Source organism: Vombatus ursinus, unplaced genomic scaffold, assembly GCF_900497805.2.
Source record: "Vombatus ursinus unplaced genomic scaffold, bare-nosed wombat genome assembly UNPS02014801.1, whole genome shotgun sequence".
Lineage (NCBI taxonomy): Eukaryota > Metazoa > Chordata > Mammalia > Diprotodontia > Vombatidae > Vombatus > Vombatus ursinus.
The window spans coordinates 5,384,294-5,403,893 of NW_020954579.1; the positions used below are offsets into that span (position 1 = coordinate 5,384,294).

General features: G+C 43.0%; 1 long non-coding RNA gene across 1 annotated transcript in view; it reads left to right on the top strand.

The window, feature by feature from the left end:
- The window catches only part of LOC114050807, a 33,111-nt gene extending 19,469 nt beyond the window's left edge, over positions 1-13,642 (top strand). The window contains exon 3 of the long non-coding RNA XR_003570078.1: positions 13,154-13,642. This is a non-coding gene — a long non-coding RNA (uncharacterized LOC114050807). The remainder of the gene's footprint in view (positions 1-13,153) is intronic.
- The last annotated feature ends 5,958 nt before the right edge of the window (positions 13,643-19,600 follow it).

Below are 19,600 nucleotides of genomic sequence, written 5' to 3' on the forward strand. Positions count from 1 at the left end.
TGGTTTGTAAAGCTTTTCAGACCTGGCCCCTCTTCCCTTTCAGCCTTCTTATACTTGACTCTCCTCCATGGACTCTGTGAGCTAGGTACAATGGCCTCCTTGTTGTTCCTCACACAAAACACTCATTTCCTGACTCAGGGCATTTTCACTGGCTGCCTCCCAAGCCTAGAATTCTCTCTCTCCTCACCTTAGCCTCTTGCCTGGATTTTTTCAAATCTCAGATAAAACCCCACCTTCTGCAAGAAGCCTTTCCCAGTCCCCCTAATGTTAGGGCCTTTCTTCTGAGATTCTTTCCAATTTATCCTCTGTATGTCTTTGTACATAGCTGCATGTTGTTTCCTCCATTAGACTGTGAGCTTCTTGACACCAGGGACTGTTTTTGCTTTTCTTTGTATCCCAGTGCCAGGTACATAGTAGGTGCTTAATAAATGCTACATGACAAACCACAGGTGGGTAACTGTCACAAGAGGAATCCTTCCATGGGTCTTCCAGCTTTCTCAAAGGATGAGATATTCTGTCCATCCAAATACCTTCGTAGTCAGTTATCATGCCACCTCTTTCAGGTCATTTCCCACTCAGAGCCCTTTGGTATCCCCATTACCCTTCACAGCCATTAAAAAGTCTGTCTGCAAAATGTCTATCCTTAGTCTCCAATAGTTCTATTTAATAAATATATATGGTGTGTGGGGCCCAGGGTACCCAAAAATGTGACACACAAGATAAAATGTATAAGCAATGGCCCCTGCCCTTTCAAAACTGGCAATATAATATGGAGCTGGGATTTTTTTTTTTTCTTTGTATTTCAAGTGTTTAGTATAGTGACTGGCACATAGTAGGTGACTAATACTGTTTTAGGGCAGCTAGGTGACACAATGAATAGAGCACCAGGCCTGGAGTCAGGAAGACCTGAGTTCAAATGTGACCTCTGGCACTTACTAGCTCTGTGACCCTGGGCAAGTCACTTAACTCTGTTTGCCTCAGTTTCCTCACTTGTAAAAATGAGCTGGAGAAGGAAATGGCAAACCACTCCAGTATCTTTGCCAAGAAAACCCCAAATGGGAAAGAGAGAGAAGAAGAGAAAAAGGAAGACAGATAGAAAGAGAGGAAGAAAGAGAGAAAGAAAGAGAAAGAAAAAGGGGGGGAGAGGAAAAGGAGAGAGCTTAATAAATGTTTCTTGATTGATTAGTTGATGGAAATAGAGGCAGGTTTGCCGCCAGCCAAGGCCAGAGAAATGGTGCAGTTGGATTTGGAATTAGAAAGATGTAGATTCCATTCCTGCCCCACTTATGTGATGCCAGTCCAGTAATTTCACCTCTCTGACCTTCAGTTTCCTCATCTATAAACCTGGGGGGTTCTTCCAACTGGATTGTCAGGCCTGCCCATATGGGGAGAGGTGAAAGAACTGGATACCTGGGGATTGGTGATGAGGAAAGATGCTAATTGATTTGTTTTATTTGTTTATAATTGTTTTTAATTCTAACTTGACAAACAACAAATAAAATAAGCATTTCCATGTACAAAGTAGAACATAAAAAGAGGATTGTACATGAAACTGCAAATATCTGTTATGTACAGCTCAGTATTCCTGTATAAGTGTATGAGAGAGGCAGCTAGATGGATAGAGGTCTGGACTTGGAGTCAGGAAGACGTGAGTTCAAATTCTGCCTTAGATACTCTATGTAATCCAGGCAAATCACATAAGTTCTGTCAGTTTATGTTTCCTTCTTTGTAAAATGGAGATAATATTAACACCTTCCTTACAAGGTTGTTTGCCTTATGGATTTTAAAGTTCTGTACATTGGTTGGTATTGTTACTATAAATTCAACATGTAGCTTCCAAAGCCTGCTTCTCTGTTTCCTTCTGCTCTTTTCTGTGCATTAAAAAAAAAAAAAATTGCTTCAATGACTTTCTTTTCTCCAAGGGATCTGAGCTGAGTGTATGTGTGCAAGGGTATGTATAAGGGTAGAAGATTAGAGGGTCCTTCCATCATAGGCAAATGTGGAAGCAGGGTTCTGAGAAAGGATGAAGGAATGAAGATTTGTCCTGGGGTCCAGAGTCCCAAGACAGGACTTCTGCAGCCCTATTTAGGGTCCTGACCTTTACTAACTAGCCCCACTTTTCTATCATCCTCCCTTCCCCTTCCCCCTAGATACGGGAAGCCATGGGGGCAATGGGATTTCCCTTAGTTCGGATTAAATGTGTGGAAAGTGAATCCCAAATCACGGAGCCTGGGTCTCTCCTCGAAGCCAGCCAGATCTCTCCATCCCTGTGCTGCTCTGCTGTGGCAGTGATGGGTTTTGGTTACTGCTACCAGACCACAATTCAGTCCTGGCACAGGGATTCTGTTTCTTTCCCTAGTCTTCTTTTTCCAAACACACGTAATGCTGCCACGAGACAGTCCCTGGTGTTCCTCCTGTCTGTCTCTCTTGCTTTGATCTGCTCTCTGCAGGCAGGGACATGCGTCGATTGGAAGCCCAATACACAGTCATAGACACCTTTCCTTCCCTTCCTTGGAGCCACCCTCTGGCCTGGTGCCCCTTCTCCCAGCCCATCTTTATGAGATCTGGGCTTCTCTGATCCTCTGTTCCGGAGCCTGGCCTCTGACGCCAGAGCACGGGATACTTTCACTTGTCAGCAGTGTTACCCCACCCCTCCCCCCCACCCCCCTTTTTCTCCCAACCCCCCCCCTCCCCCAGAGGGTTGAGGAGGACCCACCCTCCTGGCAGCCCCTTCTTGCTAGGTGTGAAACTGAGAGCCTGACCTCATGATGCCCGAAGCACCTGGCAAGGAGGATACCCACTCTGCTATCCTGGCTCCATCCCAGTTCTTTTTCCTGCAATCCACACCTCCCTTGGCCCTCTTCCAACCCAGAAAAGGTTCTAGCTCATCACTCTTGCTGGGAGAAAGCATAGTCTGGTAAGGAATAGGGGCAGGGACGTAGGAGGGAGGAGGACTCTACTGCCTCAGTTTCCCTGTTGAAGAAAAAAAGGGTGTTTATCCCCAAGTTTCTGGGGCTCAGATGGAGATCAATACCATAAAGTACTCTGAGCTCACTGGGGGAGAAAGCCACAATCACACGGTGTTCCCATGGAGCCCGCAGCCCTACCCCACCCTAGGAGTAGGTACTGGTTGGTGACGCTGGTAGAGAGGCAGGGTCTTGTGGGATGAAAGACTCAGGGAAAACCAGAGCAGGAATAATAATGATAATCATCAGCAGTGGCGTCCTAACCATCCAGGAATGTGAGGCCCCACACCCTGCCCGCTTCACACCTGGGACTCTACCAGGGTTCTCCCTTGCTTTTATTGCCCAGATCCCACAGTCTGAAATTCCCATCCCTCCCCTTCTGTTTCCCCAGAGCTGCAGTCCAGTCACCCTTCTCACTTGAAACCCTAGGGTTACGTGGGAATCCTCGGCATAAAAAGCTTCATGCAGGCAGCAGGGGAGGATACCCAGCAGCTTGGAAATATAGGCACCTCAGCTTCCCAGGATAGAGATTGTCAGCCCCTGGCCAAGGGCATTTTTCTACAGACCTATAAACCTCTGAATAGCTAGGAGACTTTGTCTATTCCAGTTTATGCCCATCCTTTCAAATCTGAGGTTCAAACCCTCATTTTGTTATATGTGAAGTCAGCTAAGTCACTTAATTTCTCTGGGCCTCAGTTTCTTTCCCTATGAAATGGACATCTAGGTGGTGCAGTGGATAGAGTGCCAGGCTAGAAGTCAGGAAGACTCATCTTCATAAATTCACATATGGTCTCAGACACTTGCTAGCTGTATGACTCTGGGCAAGTCACTGAACCCTGTTTGCTTCAGTTTCCTCATCCATAAAATGAGCTGGAGAAGGAAATGGCAAACTACTCCAGTGTCTTTGCCAAGAAAAACCCCAATTCAGGTCACCAAGAGTTGGGCACAGCTGAAGAAGAACAAAATGAGGGCATAATCCCTGCACTATCTACCCAAGACTGTTTGGGTAATTTTTTTTTTGGCCAAGGTGGGGGTGTTGGAGGTGGGAGGGGGAGGCAGCAGGTTGAGACATATGATTTTATCGGTATGGGTAACACCTTGGGTGGAGATTGGAGATCTATGAATTTTTGTCCTAGAGCCCAGAGAAATCAAGTGACTAATCCAAGTCACACAGCCAGTATGTGCCAGAGGCAGTACTTGAAAACTGATCTTTGTGATTCACAGACTGGTCTTCTATCCACTAAGTCAGGCTGCTCCTCCTGACAAAGCCTCTGTCTCTGACAGAGAAAAAAAGAAAAAGGAATAGGCAGAAAAGCAAATCATGGAGTCATTTTTTTTTTAAATCTGGGGTTTGTTTGTTTTTTGTTTTTGTTTTTAAGGCAATTAGGGTTAAGTGACTTGCCCATGGTCATACAGCTGGCAAGTGTCTGAGGCCAGATTTGAGCTCAGGTCCTCCTGACTCTAGGGCCAGTACTTTATTCACCCACCTAGCTGCCCCTCAAAATCTTCAGAGAAAAGAAGGAAGGCCAAAAAGAATCACAGACAAGTGGGATAGCTGTGAAAGTTAGATGTTGAATTTATTATGTATTTTTTTTAAACCAAGCTGTACATAATAGAGATCCACAGTTTCATGTACACTTCTCTTTTGTTCTTCATTGTTTATGGAAATGTCCATTTAATTTGGGGTTTAAGTTCACAATAAAAAAGAATGCATTAAAAAAATTTGTAGGTAGTAGAACTCAGGCTCTGATTTCCCAGTGCAGATGGGTACTTTTGGTATGTACTGGATGTGGGTTGGTGCTGTGGTGATGTTTTTATCTCAGGGTGTAGTCACTATTCCTGCCCCAATATCTAATATTTTTAAAATGTTTTATTGATGTTTGTTTTTACAAGTATCACTACTTTTGAAGCTTCCCTCTGCCACATAAAAACTTTTCTTCCAATAAATAAGTACAGCCTTAAAAAATTAACACTTGGTCATGTCTGAAAATACACACTTTGCCCACACTCACTCTGTCAAGAGGCAGCAGGAATATTTCACTGTTAGTGTTCTGAGGTCAGGATCAGTCACTGTATTGATCAGAGAAAGCTATGAAGTCTTTAGGTCCTGATATCTGTTTTTCCTCCAGTGAAATGTGAATCCTTTTCTTACCAGAGGAGAATAGCAGCTAGGTGGTACAGTAGATAGAGCTCAGGATTTGGAGTCAGGAAGACTTGAGTTCAGATCTGGACTCTGACACTTAACTAGCTGTGTGACCCTACTGGGCAAATCATTTAACCTGACTCAGTCTCAGTTTCCTCCTCTACAAAATGAGGAAAATAAAAGCATCAACTTCCTAGGGTTAGGGTAAAGATCAGAGGAATTAACATATGTAAAATACTCTGTACATCTTAATGCTAGCTATTATGGTTATTTCTGGACTTAGGTTTTTGGCTTTCTCACTAGCCACCATCGCTCAAGGATGGCACCTCCAGGTATGGAGGACCTCTGACTTTAAAGGATGGTAGATTTAAATCTGGAAGTCACCTTAGAAACCATCTGTCCCTGCCTCCTCATTTGACAGATGAGGAGATCGGCCCCAGAAAAGGGAATAGGCTTTTAAAGTTGTTCACAACCTGACCCCTTTCTACTATTTCAGTCTTTACTCCCTGATCCAGAGACACTTGTTTTTTACAAATGCTCCTCTCTCCCTTTTTATTGGCTGGCCCTCATGCCTGGATTGCTCTTCCTCCTCACCAACACTTCCTGGCTTCTCTGACTTCCCTCCAGACTCATCTCCAATCCTACCTTTGGTTTCCCAGTACATATAAAAATTATGTTTACACTATACTGTAGGCTATTAAGTGTGCAATAGTATTGTGTCTTAAAAAAAATGTATGGGGGCAGCTGGGTGGCACATAACGCTCACTAGCTGTGTGGCTCTGGGCAAGTCACTTAACCCCAATTGCCTCACCAAAAAAAATGTATATACCTTAATTAAAAAAATACTTTACTGCTAAAAAAATACTAACTATCCTCTGAGCCTTCAGTGAGTTGTAATCTTTCTGCTGGTGAAGGGTCTTGCCTCAGTGTTGATGGCTGCGACTAATCAGGGTGGTGGTTGCTGAAAGTTGAGGTGGCTGTGGCAATTTCTTAAAATAACACAAAAATGAAGTTTGCCATATCAGTTGACTCTTCCTTTCACTTGAACACTTAGAGGCCATTGTTGGGTTATTAATTGGCCCAATTTCAATATTGTTGTGTCTCAGGGAATAGGGAAGCCAAAGGAGAGGGAGAGAGACATGGAACGGCTGGTTGGTGGAGCAGTCAAAACACATATGCAACATTTATTGATTAAGTTTGCCATCTTATGGGAGCATGGTTCATGGTGCCCCAAAACAATTGCAACAGTAACATTAAAGATCACAGATATAGTAATAATGAAAAAGTTTGAAATATTGCAGCAATTACCAAAATGTGACATAGAGACACGATGTAAGCACGTGCTGTTGGAAAAATGGTGCTGACACAGGATTACTTGGCACAGGGTTGCCACAAACCTTCAATTTGTAAAAAATACAATATCTGCAAAGTGCAATGAAACAAAGTACAATAAAAATGAAGTATGCCTTTAATAATTTATAACTATTATAATATTCTCCAGGGAGGTTGAGACAAAGTATCAGAAAATATTGGGCCTATGCATGTTCCATGTGGTGCTGCAACTCTTGCTAAAAAAGGAAGGAAGGGGGACAAGAGAAGGGTCTTGAATACAGGTATTCCTTGTTCTAAGTAAACTTCAAACAAAGAAGTTCAGACTTCCAGAATCAAAAAAGTAGGGAATTCATTTCAGTGGAACTGAACCCAAGAATTTAAGGAATTTCCAGCCCAGATTACATCATAATGTACTGGATGGTAACACTTGCTTGTGAAGTATACTATTGCTAAACAACTTTATTAGACATTTAATGTTGTTGTTTACTCATTCAGTTGTATCTGACTCCTTGGTGACCCCATGAACCATACTGTTCATGGGATTTTTTGGCAAAGATATTGGAGTGGTTTGCCATTTCCTTCTCCAGTGGATTAAGGTTAAGCAGAGGTTAAGTGACTTGTCCAGGCTCACACATCTAGTAGATATTTGAGGCTGGATTTGAACTGAGGTCTTCCTGACTCCAGGACCAGCACTTTATCCATCAAACCATCTAGCTGCCTCCAAGACATTGAATACTCCCAAGCAAAAGGACAGCACCTCGATAAGTGACCCAACAATCTACGTATTGAAGAAAATCTTCTGTTTTTGCCAGAGTTTATTCTAGCTTTTCTTGCAATGGTAGAATTGCCTTTTCTCCTTCTGAATGAGGACCCCCCCACCCCCATTCACTCCCTTTCCTTACTTCCCAGCCTCCTTTGCCTGACTGAAGAGGTTCCTTCACAGGAGGCTCCACAGCTTCATGGGACATATGCTTTATTTTTCTGAGGACGTTTCCCCCCTGATAAAAACTCTACACCAGGATTCAAGAAAGGCATTCGCAGCCTTTGTCTTAGTAGGTCATCATGCTCCCATTGAGAAGATGGGTTCTAGAACAGGCCCTGAGAGGATGGCATTTTGCCCTCTCACACCCTACACAAACATCTCCCCTGCGTTTTTTGCAGAGGACACATAGCACCCATTTACCTGAACCGTTTCTGTCAATAATGTCTCATCTTCCTTTGGGGCTTTCTGTCAACTCTTTTTTGATTCAGCCCCACACTTCCTTCCTGTTCTTATTTCTCTTTACAACAAGCTGCATATTTTTAACCTGAGGTTTCTTTTTACCTCTTACTGTCCCTGATGGGGTAGGCTGGGAGTGTTTTTGCTGGCTCTCCAATCTGACAGTTTGGGTCACATCTACCCTACTATCCACACCCTTCCCGCCTCTGCTGGGTTCCCCGCTCTTTGCTTCCTGAGGTGGCCACTTTGAATATCCTCTGGCTCAAGCTTTGAAAGCCAAAAATGGAGGGCTCAGGGGAGTTTGCCAGATGCTCCCTCAAAACCTAAAGCTCAGAGTCTACGACTTGAGACCCTAGGTTAACCCTGAGGCCATCCTTGGACCACTTGACTACCTCTAATCATGGACCTCAGCATGAGCCATTGGCCCAGTTTGGTTTCCCAACCTTTCTCCAGAGAGCTCTTCCTCTTACCACCTTTTTAAAAAAATTTTTTTTTTAGGCCATTGGGGGTAAGTGACTTGCCCAGGGTCACACAGCTAGTGTCAAGTGTTTGGTCTGAGGCCGGATTTGAACTCAGGTCCTGCTGACTTCAGGGCTGGTGCTGTATCCACTGCACCACCTAGCTGCCCCTACTCTTACCACCCTTTTCAATGAACTCCAATGGCTGCCTGTTACTTTTAGGATCAAACAAATTCCACTGTTTAAAATTTAAAGCCCTTCACAACCTGGCATAGGGACAGGTAAGTGGTGACATAGAGCACTGGGCTTGGAGTCAGACAAACCTGAGTTTAAATCCTGCTTCAGACGCTTCCTAGCTGTGTGACCCTGGGCAAGTCACTTTAAACCTTTCTTAGCCTGGGTTTATGTGCCTGTACAAGGTGGATAATAAGTGCTCCTACCTTACAGGATTGTTGTGAGGCTCAAATGGGAGAACACATGTAAAGCTTTACAAATCTTAAGAGTGCACTATAAATGCTGTTTGTATTATCTGCTCTTTTCCTGCTTACCCCTCCCTGCCCTCAACCTTGCAGGGCCACTTGCTGTTACTCATGCATGATGCTCTTTCTTCGCTCCTGGAATGCTGTCCCTCCTTGGACACTTGTGGTTTCATCACTGGTCAAACTCTGCCTTCTTTAGGAGGGCTTTCCCAGGCCCCTCAGGGACTAGTGCCTTCCTTCTAAAGTTATCTAATATCTTAATTATATGTATCTTTAAAATTTTTTTTATGTGCACAGGTTATGTCCAATGTTTCCCCCATTAGAATATAAACTCCTTGAGCAGCAAAGACTGTTCCTGCTTTTTCTTTGTTTCCCTAGTGTTTACCATAGTACCTGAGTAGGAAGTGTGTAATAGGTGGCTCAGTGAATAGATTGCTAGTCTGGAGACAGAGAGACTCTTTCCATGGCATCATGTATGCTTGTGGAATGCACACTGAAACCATGTACATTAGCTTGAGATAAATAATTAGGAAGAGAAATTTGGAAAGGAAAGTCAAAATACAAATGTATCTCACATAAAGTCCATTATGATCTTACAATAACATCATTAATACATTGAAATCAAGTCCCAACATAATGTAACAAAACCTTACTGGCAAGGCACATCTCCCCACAGAAATGCAAAGCCTATCCACCCTCTAGTTGCCATAAGGAGAGATCACTCTACCTGGGCTCCTTTCAAACTTTGATCAATCAAGAATTAGGCCTGGGGCACGATCAATGAATCACGAGGACCTTTCCAGAATCCACATTGGGATTCCATTAAGGAACCCATCAGCTCTGGGGAGAGAGTAGGGAGGCACTGCTTATCCTTAGATCTACCCTGGGAAAAGACCCAGTGTGGCATTGAGGAAGGCAGCAAGCCTTTCCCTCTATTCACCATCCAGTCTGAACCTTGCTGTAGAATAGATGTAGATGGGGATGTGTGGGGCAGTTACCTATCACCCCCTGTGAAGAACTGAAATATTTTTTATAATTTTGAGGGTGAAATTGATGGTGGAGCCTACTTTAGTTATACACATCTGCTTGTATGCACAGGAATGGGCAGAGACCCAGGACCCAGTTAGGTTTGGGTGTGGCACCCTAACTGACTGGGGTTGTGGAAGAAGATGTTAAAATCACCACTGGGCTAAACTCAGCTAAATAGACGCCAAGCAATGCAAGAGGTTCTGGGAAGGAGAACGGGGCTCCTAGGTCAGTCCACAAAGGGAACAGGCCTGAGTGGGGTGGGCTCCACATCCTGATTAAGTATAGCAAATTCCATGAGGTAACTGGCCAGCAACTTGTTAGGCTGGAGAAAAGCTAGAAATGTTTAGGAAATCTGAGAACCTTTTAACTTAGGCAGGTAATTTCTTTAACATTTTTATTCTATTTTGCTAAATTTGTGATTATTGAATATACTCTTTTAAAAAATTCAGCAAACATTTATTCAGTACCTATGAGTACCTGCACTAGGCACTGTGTTAACAGATAGTAAAAAAGACATAGTTCCTATCCTCTAAAGAGGGGAAGTATAGATATGATATGTATACAGCAATTCTCACAGTTGGCATTTGTTGCTGGGAGGTTTTGGGGAGGCGGGAAGGCTAGGGCACACCCCCTCCTCCCTTTCCACTAAGGGGGCATCTGCTTTGGACCCATGCATGTGGCTCAGTTTGAGGGGGGAGCCTGGCTTCTAATGACAGGAATTAGGCTCTTTTGCTCTTACTCTCCAGCTCTTTATATGCCCACCTTGGTGGTCCAGGGGAACATGTAGGGATATCACCAGTCATCCTGACCTACGAGTTGCCCCTGGACTCTGATGACTCTGGAAGAGAGAGTGAGGCTGATGACTTTGCACAGCTCTGCCTCACTTAAATCCAATTCACTTACAAGTCAAGACATTAGTCCTCTTTAAGAACAAAGGACAAGGGGGCAGCTAGGTGGCACAGTGGATAGAGCACCGGCCCTAAAGTTAGGAGGACCTGAGTTCAAATCTGGCCTCAGACCAAACACTTAACACTTACTAGCTGTGTGACCCTGGGCAAGTCACTTAACCCCATTTGCCTAAAAAAAGGAAAAAAAAAGAACAAAGGACAAGGGGCAGCTAAGTGACTCAGTGGATAGAGCACCAGCCCTGAAGTCAGGAGGACCTGAGTTCAAACCTGGGCCTCAGACCAAACACTTGACACTTACGAGCTGTGTGACTCTGAGCAAGTCACTTAACCTCAGTTGCCTAAGGGGGAGGGGCGAACAAGAACGGAGGACAAACAACAGCAAACAACAATATTTAAAGCCTAGGTCTGAGCTTATGTCTAGATTTTCTTCCAAGTGGAGAATAGAAAGGCACTCAATGTACCTTTCTACTCCCCACTTGCACAATGTAAATCACTTATGGGACAGGTATTTATTTTCTACACACAAAAGAAACCCAATAGACTCTCACCAACTTTCACTGATAGACTTAAAACAGAATCCTGTAACACCACTCCTATTAGAAAAATATTTTCAGAAACTTGAAGCAAACTAAAGTGACAATAATAATTTTTGTTATATTGGGAGGTCGACTTAAACAAACGAACATGAATCAGTTTATATTTATATTGAATAGGCATCATTACATTTCACTTTGGCTCTGTACTGTCCAAACAATTCCCTCAAGATAAATATTTTCTGGCAAGCCAGGCCAGGGCTTCAGTTTATCTTCTTACAGGGGAGATAGAGGGAATAGGCATTTATATAGTACCTACTGTGTGCCAGGCACTGTGCTAAGTACTTTAGAAATATTCTCTTGTTTGATTCTCACAATAATCCTGGGAGGAAGATGCTGTTATTATTCCCATTTTACAGCTGAGAACACTGCAGAAGCAGAGGTTAAATGACTTACCCAGGGTCACATAGCTAGTGAGTGTCTAAGCTCATATCTGAACTCTGGACTTCTTGACTCCAGGGCCAGTTTTCTAGCCACTTTACCACCTAGCTGCCTTTTGTTATGGTTATTTTCTCCACTGCCGAAACTCTTCCTGCTGTGAGTCAGCTCTGACCAAGGGACAGTATATCTGCTGATGCTCAGTTTCACAAGGCCGCCACCGAGGCTGTACATATCCACCTCAGGAGTGATGTTCTATAACCAGGGATTAGGCAAAGAAACACATAGCAGAAGAGGCAGTCAGAGGCCCAGGGTCGAGTTTAACTATCTGAGCACCAGTTCTAGCTGCGTTGTGGAGAGTAGGCGCTGTACTGCCAGGATGGGGGCAAAAAGGCACCAACCCTACAAGATATTCTTTTTTTTTTGTTTTGTTTTTTTGGCTAGGCAGTGGGGTTAAGTGACTTGCCCAGGGTCACACAGCTAGTAAATGTTATGTGTCTGAGGCTGGATTTGAACTCAGGTCTTCCTGAATCCAGGGCCAGTGCTCTACCACTGCGTCACCTAGCTGCCCCAAGGATATTCTTGATACAATATGGAGCCAGAAGAGAAGAGAGTGCTTGAGGGCAGGACCCTCCCCTTTTTGTAAGACATTAGGTCATTCTGCTCAGTGTCCAATGTGAAGATTTTTCCATTATCCCAGAGCATAAATTCTTCAGTGCTACTTCAGACATGTCCCTGGAGTCCCTGGAAGTTTCCACGGGAGCTCTGGTGCATGTTCCCCATAGGTCTGTTTCTACCTGCACTCCAACTCTTGCTATACATTTGTGCAGAACACGATAGGGTATGATGGAGGCAAAGGAAAACTCAGTTAAAGTTTCCTATTATAAGATGGGGATGGGAGGGTGGGTCATAGAAGGCTTCAAGGAAGAAGTCACACCTAAGATACCTCAGCATGTGGGCATGGGAAGGAAATACCTTCCCAGAATGAAGGGTATTTATAAGATGGCATGTTGAATTTTGGGAGTCACTTATGGGTCAGTTTGGTTGAGAAGGAGAGTAATGCAAAGTAAGACTGGAAAGGTAGGTTGGAACCAAATCATGGAGGTTCTTAAAGGTGAAGTGGGGAGAGTGGTGGTGTTGGATTAGAGCCCACCTGATAAGCGTGTTTGGGGATGGACATGTGGGAGCTGCACATGGAGCTGAACTTGGGGCCTAGCTGCTTCTGGTGACACGTGTTTTCTAGCTGGTGCACGTAATATGGAATAAGGACATGCGCCCTAACCATTTGGGTTTTAGACTCTCTTTTTTTTTCATCTTTTTGTGTTTGTTTGCAAGCAGTTGGGGTTAAGTTACTTGCCCAGGGTCACACAGCTATTAAGTGGCAAGTGTCTGAGGTCACATTTGAACTCAGGTCCTCCTGACTCCAGGACCAGTGCTCTATCCACTGCACCACCTAGCTGCCCAGGTTCAGACTCTTGATAAAAGGCATATACAACTATAGGCTTCTAGTGGGTCCCTAGTGATGAGTGGAGTGGGAGGCTCTGTCAAAGAGAATGGGCCAATGAGTGAGTTTCTCACTGGGTAGATTTTAGAGGGAAAGAAAATGTTCATTCTCAGTCTCTTCTTTCTCTTTTCATAACATATGTAGCTTAGGATTCCAATAGCTGTTCCTTGGACTTCTCACAGAGGAGAAGAGAATTTCTTTTTCCTCTTCCCCCTGGAAGCTATGAAGGCTTCTTAGAAATAACTGCAAGAGACAAAACAGCTGATTGTCTAGATGAGACTGAAGCTCAATCTCAAGGCCCTCGTCTACCGCTAGCTATCTTCTGTTTTGTGTTTCTGACTGAAAAGCAATCCTGAGATGGATATTTCTATCCTTAGTGGCAACCTCATGAAGTTGACAGGTTAGGAGCTCCTGGGTCCAGTGGCTGGTTGTCCAGCAGGAGATGTCTGAAGCAAGAAGAGAAAATGATAGCTTCCGGGAAGAGGAGACCAAGCTTACTCTGGGTTGCCAGAAAATATGCACTTGAGAGAGTTGCTTGTACAATGCAAAACTGAGGTAAAGGTGAAATATCTGGCAGCAAGTTGTGGTATATGAATGTAATGGAATACTATTGTGCAGGCAGACTTCAAAAATACCTGGAAAGACTTCTGTAAACTGATGCAGAGTGAAATGAGCAGGACCAGAAGAACATTGTACACAGTAACAGCCACATTATGCGATGACTGACTTTGATAGACTTGACTCTTCACAGCAATGCAAGAATCTAAGATAACTCCAAAAGACTCATGATGGAAAGTGCTATTCACATCCAGAGAAAGAACTATGGAGTCTGAATGCAGATGGAAGCATATTATTTGCTCTCCTTTTCCTTTGTTGCTTTGTTTTATTGCTTCATTCTCGTGGTTCCTCCCATTAGTTCTAATTGTTCTTTACATCATGACTAATGGGAAAATATGCTTAATATGAATGTATAAGTAGAGCCTGTATCAGATTGCACGCCACTGTCTTGGGTAGGGAGAGGAATGGGAAGGGAGAAAACCTAAAACTCAAAATCTTATGGAAGTGAATGTTGAAAACTAAAAATAAATTAAATAATTATATAAAAAAGGAATATCTGTTAGCTGTCCACAAGTGCTTTTATTTCAATTTTTAAGTTTCCCAAGGGAGTCTGATGTGTGATAGGGAGAAGGGAAGGGGAAGGCAACAAGCATTTATATAGCACCTGCTCTGTGCTCGGCATTCTACTACACACTTTTTTTTTTTTTTTTTTTTTACAAATAATGTCTCATTTGATCCAAATAGTGACAGATATTTTAGAAGTACTGGATTAGGGATAATATTTCAGGGCTGGGCACTGGATTCATAGTGGTCAGGGGTGGAGCGTGAGTAAGTAGAGGGGCCAATGACTTTGTCTTTTTTTTTTTTTTAAGGCAATTGCCCAGAGTCACACAGCTAGTGAATATTATGTGTCTGAGGCCAGATTTGAACTCAGGTCCTCCTGACTCCAGGGCCAGTGCTCTATCCACTGCGTCACCTAGCTGCCCCTGGGGCCAATGACTTTGGGACAGCTTTCTCATTTCAGGATGAGTCTGGTTAAGATCTAGGGCCCTCACAGAACCACTGAAATGGCATGATCTCAGAGTATCCTCTCAAACCCTTCCTCTACCCACCAGGTAAAAAAAACCCAGTTTCTTGGGGCAAGCAAAGATAAGGTGCGGTGAGGGATTATCTATATCTTTTTTTTTTTTTATTACCATTGTAAAGGTTATTGTCCTAGATAGCTAGCTAGGCAGTTGGATAGATAGATAGAACATTTGTTAATCACCTACTATGTGCCAGGCACTATGCTAAACACTGAGGTTACAAATACAAAACAGACAGTCCTTCACCTTGACGGACTTACATTTGCAAGAGGGGGCTGGCTACGTGTCATCCTGAACCAGCATGAAGCTGAGGGTGCCTGGCAAGTGTAATGAGGGGACTGGATAATGAGGCTTGTTCTTATGAGAATGTAGTGCTCTTAAGTTTTCAAGCATATATAAACATTGTGTAATTGGTTTTGGTTGGCTAACGACGTGGTGAATAGGAGCCTCTTTTACTGGCTACAATTGTGTTGATAGAACTAGTGATGAATTCAAAAGGTACCAGTCAACCTCATCCCTTTTCTTGGGTTCACTTCTAGACTGATGGCATTTTGATGAGAGACAATGCCATAAAGGGAGTGGCCTCAGACCCTCCCCATCCAGGGCCGATGTGGCTCTTGAACATGGACCTTGGTTCTTTGCTTCAGTATTTGTTCTTTTGTTTTAGGTGAAGAAAGCTTCAACTTTGCTCTAAGAAATGATGGGCCAGTTGATTTTAGAAAAACATGGAAAGACTTGCATGAAATAATGAAGAATGAAATGAACAGAACCAAGAGAACATTGTATACAGTAACAGCACTGTTGTTCTAAGAACAACTATGAACAACTGAGTTATTCTGAAAATTATAAATATTCAAATAAACTGCAAAGGACCTGTGAAGGAAGATGCTATCCACCTCCAGAGAAAGAACTGATTAATAGAAGTATGCATAGTATGGTTTTATATATATATATATATATATACATATATGTTACATATATGTGTGTGCATGTGTGTATATGTATGTCAAATGGTAGCCATCTCTAGAGTACCGGGTAAGGAGGGAGGGAGATAGGTCAAAAACAAATTAAATGCAACAAAATTGGAACAAAATGAAATGAAGTAAAACAAAAAAATTTAAAAATGATTTATAGGACCCCCCTTCAAAAAAAAAAAAAAGGATTCAACTTTGTGAGTTTTGAAATGTCAGGAAAACGAGCCACCAGGAAGTCTAGAATTAGTGCCGAGGGTTATAGCTAGAAAGTTTAGCTTAAGGACACAACCCAGTGGTAGCAGAGACAAGAGCTCATCCAATAGGGATGCTGCTTTGTACGTCAACTTTGTGGGACCGAAGCTATGTAGAAACTGTGTTAAGTCAGAACCCGTTCTTCTCTGGCACAAAGGTGGTGTAGAGGAGAGTGTGCTCCCGAGGTATTGGAAGGAAGTGTTTGTACTTTTGTTCTTCCTCTAGCTTCAATGAAATATTCCTTTATAAAAACTAGTTGGTACTAATTAAATGGAACTGAGGAGCTAACCATTGGTGACTCACAGTGATGGGGGGGAACCACATCAAAATGAAGGTGATAGTATTAGAGAAAGAAAAACCCCAACCCTAGAGGGACCACCCCCTAGAACCCTGAGGGGGAGATGTAGCTGGCCTGGCTCTGGGATAGGGAGACCAGAGAATAGTCCTAGATAGGTAGGAAGCTAGCGAGATAGATACATAGATAGAGCATTTATTAATTGTATACTATGTGCCAGGAAATGTGCTAAATACCGAAGAAACAAATACAAACAAGCTAGATGGTCCCTACTCTTAAGAAGCTTACATTCTAATGGGGAGGAGAAAACAGAATGAGGAGCTAGAAAGGGGGGAGGGAGAAAGAGAGGGGAGTGAAGGCAAGTTAAGGCAAAAGCTCGTCTATCAGAGCCCTGCATTCCAGGATGTGTCCCATAAATGAGAGAAAGGCGATGACTGGAGTGTAGGGAGCATCATACAGAGACGGTCAAGAAGTGGCATCTGTAATCATCCGAATAAAGTTTTTATAGTATAAATTTTAGTCATCCAGGAATGTATATTACATTTATAACATTGGTAATTTCTGTAGAACCAAGTGCCCCTTGTAATAATATTTCATCTGATCTCATACTAGGTGGAGGTATGCCTGAAAAGTATTCTAAAGTTCAGTGTACATGGTTCATAGTTATGTTTCATTCTGGCTCACCTGCACCATTGCTCTCTTTTATTAACATGGATGAATGAGAGTTGATTACATGGGGTTTCCAACCCATTTGGAGTTTTCTTGGCAAGGATATTGGAGTGATTTACCATTTCCTTCTCTGACTCATTTTATAGGTGAGGAAACTGAGGCAAACCAGGGTTAAATGACTTGCCCAGAGTCACACAGCTACTAAGTATCTGAGGCCATATTTTAATCCAGGAAGATGAGTTTTACTGACTCCAGGCTGGATACTCTATACACTGCGCCCCCTGGCTGCCCAGCCTAAGTAGTAATACTTATAGGAGCATTGATTTAGATTTGGAAAGGATCTTGGAGATCATCTAATTCAATCCTCTTGTTTTACATATGAGGAAACTGAGGCCCAGGGCCAAGACTCAAACCCAAGTTTCCTTATTCTGATTCCAGTGCTCTAAGGCTCCAAAAAAGAAGCAAGAAGAACTCAACAGCACCCATCCATTCTTCTCTATTCTGGGGGACCCTATGGCTAGGCAGGTTTTGGATATGAGGGTACCATCCAGGCCTCTCAGCAAGGGTTATGGGTAACCCCAGTTTTTATCATACTAAAAAGGGTTTTTTCAATGTAATTGTTTTATTCTGAACTTAAACACCAATGAAGAGATGGCATTTCCACGTACATAGTGGAATAGAAAAAGAAGATTATATGAAACTTTGAATATCTCTTATGCACAGCTTGTTTTTAAGCATATAATAAATTCACCATATGACCTTAAAACTTTCCTGATTGTGATTCCTTCTGTCCATTTTTTAAAAAGTGCTCTAGTGACCCTCTTTTTTTTTATTACTTTTTTTGGCCTACTCCACCCCTATCTGACCCCCTTTCCTCCTATTTCCCCACTACCCAGTTGAGAAAAACAAAATCTTTGTAATAAGTAATCACAACCAAGCAAAACAAATTCTTATGTTGGCCATGTCCAAAAATGCACATCACATTTTGCCCCCTGATTCTATTACCTCTCTGTCAGGTGGTGGGTAGCATGCTTCATCATGAGCCTTTGGAATTGTGGTTGATCACTGTGTTAATCAGAGTTTTAAATTGTCTGTCTTTACAATTCCATCACCAGTTGGGCAGTGTGCTTATGGGCAAGACAGTTGGTATGTTAAACAGACCCCACACCCACAGAGTGTCTACATCAGGATGTCTCCTACAGAGAGGGTCAACCTGACCTTTTCACCTAGCTTGGCTGCAGGCTTCAATACATTCCCTATACAAACATTGTGCTTTTTTCCTTCAGCACGGAGGCTGTGGCAAGTCATTTGAATGCTGTCTACGGGTTTCCTGCTGCCACCCAGTGGACATGGGACAACATTACCTGGCATGGTTTTACTTCAATACTGGAAGACATCAAAGGTGCCTAGTACAAAGCTCTTCATTCAAAAAGTCAGAAAATTGAGGACCAGAGTGATTTAATCAGGGTCACACAGCTAGTAAATGACAAAACTGAGGACCTAGTGTCCTATGAAAAATGTACTCTGGGATTTACCCTATCAATTAATCAATCACTTAAGCAATCAACAAACATTTATTAAGTACCTACTATGTATCAGGCACTTAGTCACAGAGGGAGGAGACAAACATTTATTAAGCGCCTACTACATGCCAGACATTGTGCTAAACAGTTCACAAATATTATCTCATTTGATCCACACAACAATCCTGGGAGGTAGGTGTTATTATTATTCCCATTTTACAGTTGAGGAAACTGAGGTAGTCAGAAGTTAAATGACCTCTTCAGGGTCACACAGCTAGTAAGTGCCTAAGGCTGGATATGAACTAAAGTCTCTTCTGACTCCAGGCCCAGAAATCTATCCACTGGACCACCTAGCTGCCCCAGGAATAAAAAATGCAAAGAATGAAGGAATCCCTATTCTTTAATATCATCATTATCATTATTGGCTAGTGTCAAGTGTCTAAGGCTAGATTTGAACTCAGGTCCTCCTGACTGCAGGGCTGGTGCTCTATCCACTGTGCCACCTGTCTGCCCCAATTCCTATTTTTTAGAAGCTTACATTCTATCAAGGGAGTCATATACATACATACATACATACACACATACATACATACATGTGTGTATACATACACATATATATACGTACATATATACACACACATACAGAATAAATACAAACAAAGTAAGCTAGATAAATAAAAGGTGGTTGTGGAGAGAAGGTACCAGCAGTTGGGGGGGGATTCAGGAAAGGCTTCATTTCAGAAGGTGGTACTTGAACTGTTTCCTGAAGGAAGAAAGTAATTCTATGAGATGGAGGTGAGGAAGGAATACATGCTAGGGATGGGGATGGCCATTTCAAATGCATAGAGATAGGAGATAAAGTGTTGGGTCTGAAGAACAGAGAGAAGACCTGTACAGGAGGATCTTAGAGTATGGGAAGGGGAATAATGTATGTGAGTAGTAAGTAGTGAGTGCAAAAGAGATGTCAAGGATAGCACTAAAGTTGTGAGACTGGGTGACTGGGAGGATAGTGGTATCCATGACATAAACTGGAAGGTTTGGAAGAAAAGCAGATTTTGGGGGGAAAATTAGTGGGTTCATTTTTGAATGTGTTGAGTTTGAGATGCAAAAGTTTGAACTGGAGGGACAGCTAAGTGGCCCAGTGTATAGAGCACTGGTCCTGGAGTCAGGAGGACCTGAGTTCAAACGCGGCCTCAGACACATAGCACTCACTAGCTGTGTGACCCTGGCCAAGT